The sequence below is a fragment of the Xiphophorus couchianus genome, chromosome 23 (assembly GCF_001444195.1).
Source record: "Xiphophorus couchianus chromosome 23, X_couchianus-1.0, whole genome shotgun sequence".
Classification (NCBI taxonomy): Eukaryota; Metazoa; Chordata; class Actinopteri; order Cyprinodontiformes; family Poeciliidae; genus Xiphophorus; species Xiphophorus couchianus.
In genome coordinates this window covers 28,501,438-28,511,241 of record NC_040250.1, presented here as the reverse complement: position 1 = coordinate 28,511,241, position 9,804 = coordinate 28,501,438, and positions in this window count along the sequence as shown.

The window sequence follows — 9,804 nt, the reverse complement described above, 5'->3', positions numbered from 1 at the left end:
GGAGTATGAAAACTAAAGAGGTACTCCCGAACACCAGTAAGTGAAGAGTGGGTTATGAGTTAGATTTAACTGTAGCAACGTGTTCCAGCACCAAATATGTCATTTCCCCCCCACATTTTGACACAGTTAGAAATGATTCCTGAGAATCGAATAATTCAGGGCCATCTGAAAACCTAACAGAGAAACATTTTGATCCTGCAAAAATCTCTCCTTTAATGTTGAAGTGTGAAATCATTTGTCAGGCTGTGTTTTCGTGTTCATCATGTGTGACGGCAATAACTCTCGGCTCTTGACATTTTCATCGCTACTCTCCTGTAGTAAAGACGTCAGAAGCACCCTGGTCTTTTTTTTTCAGAATTTATTTCCTCCATTGTAACAAAACATGTTCCAGGAGCCTTAAGAAACTCTTGTCTCCTAAGTTAAACGGCTGCTGACAGAACCTGAAAGACTCACTCTGTAAAAATGACTGATATGCTTAGCAACACTGAACGTAAAACAACCCATAATGCAATGCTCTCAACTGCCAAAACAGCAGACAAATGGCAGTTAAGTCATGTTTCTTTTTTTTTTTCTCTTATGTTCACAACAATCACACAAACTTTATGCTGCTTAGAGTGGAGATCTCTCCTTCACCGCTTCTAGGCAGTAGGGTTGGTGTGATTCTTATGCTCCCAATACACTTTACCCACAATGCAAGAGGACGGACCAGAGAAGTACTACTGAACTCCAACATGTGAACATGTAACCAGGTCAGACAGAAACATTAAAGCTGTGTTTTGTCGTATCAGTTTGTTGTGGTCAGCTTGCTTTGCCTCAACAAAACCCAGCAATGGAGTAAGCTAAGGTCAGCGGGGAGTTTTTATGTTTTCTCTGGATGGAGGCCTGTCACAATAGGCAATAAATCAATTATGATAATGATCATGATGAATGAAAACAAGCTCAATAATTTCCCTGATTCATCATTATCTTTTCTCTCTACCAATAACTGGATGACTAAAGTCTTCTGTCTGGAGCTTTGGTCTCAACTAGGAAAATGTTGTTTATTGAGCCTCCATAATTCATTTTATTTGTTGTTTTTCTTGTTTTGTTTTGGATATTTAGAATGACTTCCAGTTCCAGTTCATTTGAATTTAAACTTTATTGATCTTTGAGAATGTATTCTTGCATTATTATGCCATTACCATTATATTTCTTCAAAACAACAACAATATCATCGCTTATCGCAAAACCTTCTGGGGCGATTTATCGTCCAGCAAGATTCTGTAACAGGCCTTATCTGGATGATATTAACATTGATCCTGAGGGTAACGCTGCTAAGATTGTAGCAACAGTGATGGTTTAAACTTTTTTTTTTTCCCTTTCTGGTTATTGGTCTTCTTCCACAAGATCTGGCTGTGGACAAAGATGAAGATGAGCCAGATTTGCTGGACGAGGATTCAGTATTCGTCCAGACGGAGCACTGAAGGGAGAACGAAGACAACGAGCGGCCGGCCTAACGGAGGACACACCTGCTAACGTCCAGGATGTGAAGGATCTGCTGCTGACATCCAGGTACCACAGCCGTCCTCCACAGCTTTCCTCCATTAGGAGTAATGTTATCCCTGATCTGATGTCACCGGTCTGCATCCATAACGGCTGTTTTCTATCTGTAAACACATGTTACTCATGTGTTTACCGCCTCATGATTCACCTCTGACCCATGCGTTACCTTTCTCTAAGCCGGGCCGCAGCCCCCTGCCGCCCTCCGCTGAAGGCTTTTACAGCTAATGGACAGACGGATTGATGTGGTTTAAAGAGTTTTTTGCATCAACGTTCTGCTATTGATCTGTGCATTGCCTTTTAGCAGCTATTCATCGAAACGTGGGTGAAAATTTGTTTGAAGCACTAACACATAATCTCCTGACTCTTTCGGGTCTTTCATCTGTCGGGCTGCCGTTAATGAGGTAGGACGGCCAGTCGCGGTTTTGAATAATAATCACTTGTTTGTCTATGAACCTCCAAGCGGGCGGAGAAGAATACAAGAAGCAATAAACTGCTGCGTGACTCCAGTCATTTAGCGGGGCGGCTGAAATCGCTCTCCGTGTTCTCATTCATTTAATTATCCATGTATTGGAAAGCTTGTGTGTGTGTGTACCCACTGGAGCCCCAAACTGCAGATGGAAAGAAAAAAAAAATTGTTTGCTGAAAATCTAAATATAGGAACTAATTAAAAAAAAGAAAGAAAAACAAACCTGTCATGGAAAATCGTGAGACTTTCCAGACAGAAAACTGAGATTACCATCCAAGCAGGTGTACAGAAATTGTATTTCCTCCCCACCCGCCACATTATACAGAGCACAATTTTACACATAATTTATTTAAGCGGAAGGCTTCTTTCATGCTAACTCCACATTTGTGATGCGGAGCAAGACTAATCTCCCCAGCAAGCTAGAAAAATGAGATTTGTAACATACAGGTGACGCTGTGAAGCGTCTGTTTGAAGTGAAGCCGTCACTCCAGACTGAGGCTGAGCTTCCTGTTAGCAGCTAACAGCAGCAAGCTAGCAACACACACCAGAGAAGCCCATCCTGGCCGTGGTGATCGTTTATTTTAAGTTAATTAGTTAGTTAGTTAGTAACTTTTAAATTAATTGAACACAAAAAGTAAGTAGTCATCACTAAACCAACTGAATTAAGTGAGATTAATGTAAATAAGTCCATAAAATGAACTACAGTCAAAAACACTTTTTAGAGCATCTTGGTTTTCACAACTGTTGTTATTATGTGTTTATATTGTTTTTTTTTGTTTTAACGAGTAAGTGTGCTATTCAAATAAACATGATTGATTGATTGATTGATTGATTGATTGATTGATTGATTGGTTGATTGATTGACTGATTGATTGATTGTTCAGAGAACGTCTCTCCACTGTTCTTCAGTCCAGTGGCTTTACATCATAAATTCAACACTTTGCGTTTCATTCGCTCACTTTTCTTCCCTCTATCCTTAGACTGACCTGAAGGTCACCTGGACATTTGGAGGTCTGTAACTATTGGCTGTGTGGAAAGCGGGTGACCTCTGTTCGGTACGCCTCAGCACCGGCTGACCCTGCTCTGAAGATGGAAACCGTCCATTTTAAAGGTAATGGATTCATTCTGCCAAAACAAATGATGGACAAATGGGCAGCGTGAGAACTGTGTTGATGTTAAAGAAAAAACTATGTGACCTGATAAGAGACATTTATTCAAATATCAGTTACAGTGCAAGTATATATGTGAATATTTAGCAACAAAAATCTGAGTTTTTCCTTAAATCTTTGTTAGAAGTCAATGGTGCTGTATTATTATTCCACCCTGGAAAATAATTATTCATATATTTTTGATGATGATGAGGGCTGTATGTAAACGTCTGACCAGGTTTATATTATACAATAAAGTTGAAGTATTTTGTGTTGCTTTGGGCTCGGCCTTTCATCTGCCTAATTAGAAGAAACGTCGCCGATTTATTTCGCCGGCCCTTTGACCCCGACCTTAATCTCAGGTCCGTTTTCATCATTAATAGCAGACCGATTCCCTGCGACTCGAATGTGCTGGCGCATTAATCTGACTGGGCAGAAATGCCAGTTTGAGGTCACATTACTCAGTTTTGTTCTCTCGCCCTCTTAGCTCAGCCCTAAATTAGCTTAAAGGCTCCGTGGAGCCTTCTGCAAAATGAGAGCATTTGTGCGTTACAGTTTTCAATGAAAAGTTTTTGGAGCATTCCCAGTGAGGAGCAGACCTCCTCTTTATTTAGCTGAGATATAAATAGATCGCGGCCTCTGAATTAGCTGCTTCCATCTCAGTCTGGTTGCAGTCTTGTCTCTTTTTTTTTTTCTTTGCTTCCACCAAATGTTTGCTGACTATTATATTGTTAGTCATGCTGATCTCCTGCAGTCTGGACAATTTAACATGAGTCAAATACTCATGCTCGGGATAGCTGGAGCTAAGTAGAGCAACTCATAATATGATGCCCATAAGAGGAATGTTGGTCCTCCTATGATCTCCTTGATGAATGGAGAATGTGGAGAAACTGTGCAGTACATGGAAAGTTTCAGTGATTTATGGAGCTGAGGAGATGGGGTGTGTGGGGGGACTTGTGTTTGCAACACGCAGACAGTCTCATATTTCTGGAACCAGCGTACTTTGTTATGGCTATAGGAGGGCATTAATAATAACAGCAGATTGGTGAGATTGGTTTGGGTGGGGGCTGACTGTTTTTCTCTTTTTTTTACAGTGACCTGGAAATCAATGACTAGTTCAAAGCAACTCAGCACACCCAAACACAAAAAGTTTCTAATTGTTACCATGTAAAATACTCAAGTCTCGAGATATGGAGATGTTGGGAGTCTATCAATTTGGCACAAGGAGATGAGTGTATTGAACTTACTCTGGTTATAATGCCACCCACCTATGGAGAGCTTTGTTCAATATATGTTTTTGGGAAATGAATAGGAGTCTATGGCAACTATACAAAGGAAGTGAGCTAAAGAAACCAAACTTGGTGGACATTTGGAGAAGCACTAATGGAAGCTACACAGCAGATTTGGTCCATTGATGACTTTCGGAGCCTTTTCAAGTGACCTTTTTTTTTTCAATCAATGGTAGTCAATGGCAGCCAAAACAAATATATTGTTTCCTTTTCAAATTGTTCTTCACTAAAGGTCCAAAACACACCCATCCCAGCTCATCTACCAAAGTTCTGAATAATGCTGTCAACCCTCCATCCGAACCTGTCCGAAACTTGTGAGAATTTATTGAAATTCTTCAATAATGAAATTGGTACCGTTAGTAACTCCACTAGTCCTCCCTGTCCTGATCAATACATCTCTTCAGTGGGGATGTGTCCCAGCTGCATTCCAACATGATGTGGTGCAGCCTCTTAGGAAAAAATCTAATCTAAACCCTACTATTGTAACAAATTTCAGACTCCAGAAAAGTCGTGATTCTTGAGTCACCTGATGGTTCTTACTGTACATTGCATTTGTCTTTGAGGAACCTTGAGTTTATAATTTTCCACATGGATCATACATTTCAAACTGAAGATTCTGAATCCACCATTGTTTCTCAAAGACTCAGACTTTCCATCAGTATAAAACATGACTATAATCATCTTTAGGCATCAGGGATGAATTCATCAAGTACTGAGGTGTTTGTTCTTCATATTCATTTGTGATAAGACAATGAAATTACTCACACCAGCCAAGCCTGGTGGGAATGTAGGGAACCTCCCAACAAGTTTGATACACATGGGACTTACAGTTTGTGAGCTAATGCTCATCCTGTTTTTCATCCTATATCCTCTAATCCTAACCAGAATTAACTTGGCTAAACTTTGTCAAAAATCCCAGGCGTCTGGAGAGCCATGGGGAGGTGTTTGTCATCCTCAACATGCTATCAGGAGTTTTCCCTTTATCTCAATATTAGCTAACAGAAATAATATTTGTTAATCAGTGAAAAAAAAAATGCGTAAGTGCCTTTTCATTTGGTGTATGTAAACTTCTGGTTTCACCTGTACAAGCTGAAAATTTCTCCAAACGATCCAAAACTTTGGCTGTGTCTTTTATTAACCTCATTTACTTTGGAGAATATTTATTATTAGATTTTCTTTATTTAGTCATAAAAATGATTCTATGAGGCTGTTTGGCCTCGTTTGACTGCATCAATGTTTTATCACAGTTAAAGGTTATTAATAACCGTTCAGTTCTGAAGCCTGATATCAGAAACCACGTGTTCATGTTAGACGTAGTTCCTGAACATGCGGCTGAATGTTTTTACTTTTAGTAAGGCCAAGACTTCACTAATATTAAAACAAAAGGGTTTTTATTGAGGTTTTTTTGTGTTTGTTGTTGTATTTTTTTGAGTTTCAGATCTTTTTTTTTATGTCAGATAGTTTCAAAATAGAGTGTTTATTTCCCCCATTTAAACAACAAACGAGTTCATCTCGGTCTGTGAGCAATATTGAAAAGCTCAACTTCACCGCCGCTTATTTCCTCCCACTCCTCTTACTGCCTTTTCTCTCACCCTGCTGCTCTGACATCCCTTTTTCATTCTCTTTTTTTTATCTCCACCTTTTATCCCATACTATTGTCATCGTCCTCTCTGATTGGCTGTGTCGGCGGCGCTCTCGCTAAGGAGCCAGATGTGTTCCTGTTTTATGATTTATTCAGATGCAGAGATTGGAGCTGAGAGACTGCGCTGCGGGCGGAACGTACTCAGCTTGAATTCAAATGGTTCAGTACACTTCCTGTTATCAACCCGGATGGAAGTGACTCTTAGTCTGTCGTATGAATCATAAGTTGTTGTTTTTTTACCTTTTGTGATTTAAGACGTGGCATTGTCAGGGACGACAATATATCATTTTCTACTTTTAGATGCAAATGCTAAAAAAAAAAAAAGAGTCAAACTTAGCAGCAAAGGATTTTAAATGACCGTTTAGAAATGAGAGTGTGTAAAAATTGGAGTTTGAATTCAATGCCAACTTTACAAGGTTAGCATCGACATGCTATCTGTACCAAAACATAGTTTTTTAGTCAGCAGTGCCTTAAAACGAGTGAGGAGTTCAGACTTTCTGAATATTAACAATATTAACACAGACAAATATGGAAATATTCCGGCAGTCGAGGAAAAAGTGCGAGTTAGAGCTGATACAGTTGGAGAAAAGTCCAATCTTGATTCAGTTTTTTCTGCCATCTTATTGTGAGGAGTTTTAACCACACAAAATGCATGATGGGAAATTGTACATGTTAGAAACCTTGGTATTCCTGCTCCTTTACGTTCCATTAGGGCTGGTCTAGAGGATATTTAGATGTGCTTAATGTCAAATCAACATGTAGAAAATAAAAAAGTCCTCAGAATGGTGGAAGCTAGCTAGTCAAAGGTTTACTGCCTGTTTTAGTCTTACTTTAATCATTTTTTTCCCATATTTTTAGGACATGACATTAAAGAATATTACAGTCAAAATTTTCACAAAAGACATTTTTTATGTTTGGATATTGATCCAGCCGATCAATATCCATGTTTCTAGTTCCGCTGGTTAAACCTTCCAGCTATCAATCCATCAGGTCAACAACTCACTAGTGAGCCGCGACTCTGCATCAGGCATGTAGCAACATTAAAGATGATATGCTCCTCTGTGTCCCTTCATAAGAATTTAAAGAAACACAGAAGAAGAAGTGTTAGAAATGAGTAAAGAAGGGAAGGAAGGGAGAAAAGAAAGAATGGATGTAGAACAAAATGACAAAAGGGCAGAGATACACAAGAAATGGACACAAAGAGGAATGAGAAGAATAACGGGAACAAGGAATTAGGGCGATGGAGTGAGTGGAAAGGAGGGGAAAAAGCTGTTTCATATACCTACATTTGTTATGTACTCTTCTTTTTGTACACTCATCCAGACCTGGAAAACTCTGAAATCCATGTCCAGGTTTTGTAGGAACCAGGGAATTTGTGCGAGTTTCAAATGTTTACGCTGAAGGAGGCTGAGAGTTTGAATCTGCTGATTAGGAATCAGCGCCACGGCAACGTTCAAACATCTTCAGCTGAATCATTGAGAAATCTGCGGAGGAGTTTCAAGCAGCGGGACGCGAGATCGAAGCTGAAGTCACGTTACACTGAGCCCAGAGCGTCTTCATGAAGCCAGATGACACACACGGAGAGGCAGAACCAAACAAATCCATGCTGCTGCTGCTGCTGTTTTGTCAGATGTTGAACTGAATACAAATCAACGCAACAGTTGGTTGCTTCTGATTATGTCCTATAAATAGCTGCGGCTCCAGACTCCGCACATACAGACGCATGTCTACCAGAGTCAAGTTGGAGGGAAACAAGTGTTTCTGGGTTCATGGTCTGACTGCGGCTTTCGGTTTTCTTCTTTTGTAAAACACGGTGGACCAGAAGGGTCAAAAAAATAGAACAACCAGAAGCCACAACACATCTTATGCTAAAACAGAAGTTAATAATAGCTTCTGTTCTGACATACATGCCTTTCATTTCAACATAAATTTTGCTTTAGTGTAACTTCTGATGGGACTTTTGTTACATTGTCATTTTTTTAGTTCTGTTATGACTTGATGTTGTTTTGTATCTTCGTATTCTTGTGTTGTGATGCTGCTTTTGTTGTTTGTTGGCCTTTTACAGTTTTATTGCTCATTTTTCCTGTTGTTCTGAAGAGCATCAATATCAAATTGATCTATAAAGCACTTTTAAAATCAGGTTTAAAACTGTACAAAAATGACAACACAATGGAATAAGTTGATGAGACGACAAAGAGAAAAAAATAATAATAGTAATACATTCTCCAGTCCAAAACATGAGCACCAGCAGTTATTGTACATCAACAGACAAATTAAACCCTTCAGTCTGCACTGCCGTCCTGCATGGCTGGAGTTCAACGCGCCCGAGTCAAACAACCAGACCAACAGCAGAAATCTGAAGCCCTGACTGCAGCGAGGAGGTAAGTCAGCCATCGATTCAGACAGAATCATTCCAAAACATCTGATGTGTTTTATATTGCAACAGCAGATGATGGAGACAGAGAGCCAATTGTTTCTCACCTATCTTTATCCCTCAGGCCGTGTGCTGGTCTGTTCTGTTCTGGTTCCACTGGCAAATAACAAGCAAATGTAGTGTAAATTTCAGCAAAGGCTTGATGTAAACCTTTATTTGGATTCCAACAGAGCCTGGCATTCATTTACCAGCTGTGCATGAACAGTGAGTCGTTCAAAGAGTGGCACCCAGCAGCTAAATGTTCAATGATTGGAAGAGTCGATTCCTTCCTCGGCCTAATTTACCTCTTTTTAGTGTTTCACCTTCAGGTCTGTTTCAGAGGGCAGTTTGACGAAGTCGTCAGGATTCCTTCATGCAGGAGAGAAAAAAGAAAGAAAGAAGTGAAGTCAGTATAAAAGGGCAACTGCAATATAAAGGTAAAATAGTTGCCAGATCAGAAACATTGGATATATTTAATCTAAAGTAGTGTAATGATAAATCTTCAGTGTCCTCAGGAAACGCTTGATAAATTATGGTAATGATTTTTATAAATGCTTAGCGGATTATATTAATATTTGGTGGAATTGCTGCTGAACTGGATGACTTGTTTCCTTTCACGCGTTTCAATTAGAGGTAAGAAAGTTACAAAAATTGACTCCTCAAAAACGTTCATGCTAAGATCTCTGGCATTTAGCAAATAGAAAAAATGTAAATAACTCTAATAGACCTAAAACAAAAACGTTTCGTCTCATTTAACTTCAGATGGGGAAAAGAAAATGTATACGAGTCCTTTCTCTGTATTTAAACTTCTGGTTTTAATTAACACCTACTCATCCCATGAAATGCGCTCCTTCATTATATAATGCGTAATAAAGAGTGTCGAGGCAACTGAGATTTATTTATTTATTTAAATGAGGAAAGCTTCACAAATTTGCCAGTCATCCTTGCGCAGGGCAACAAACAAAGTCCTGAATCTGCATTGAGAAGCTTTGTTGTCAAGTCAAAATACAAAATGAGTATTTTGTATGGTCTGAGTCGGAAATTGAGTCTAAGTGTGAATCTCAAGTTATTTTCTGCCTGCTTAAGAAGTTTAGACACATTTCACTGTGTAGGAAAAAAACTCACCAGCTATGATAATAATCAATTTCATTCATGTTAATGCATTTTTTTTGCTTGTAAAATGATTAATTACAGGTTGTAAAATTGTATCAACTTTCCTTGTTGATGATTTAAAATCTTACAGAACGAATCGTTACATTTAGTCCTTTGCTACCTTGTCCCTTTACCCTGTGGATTTGTACACA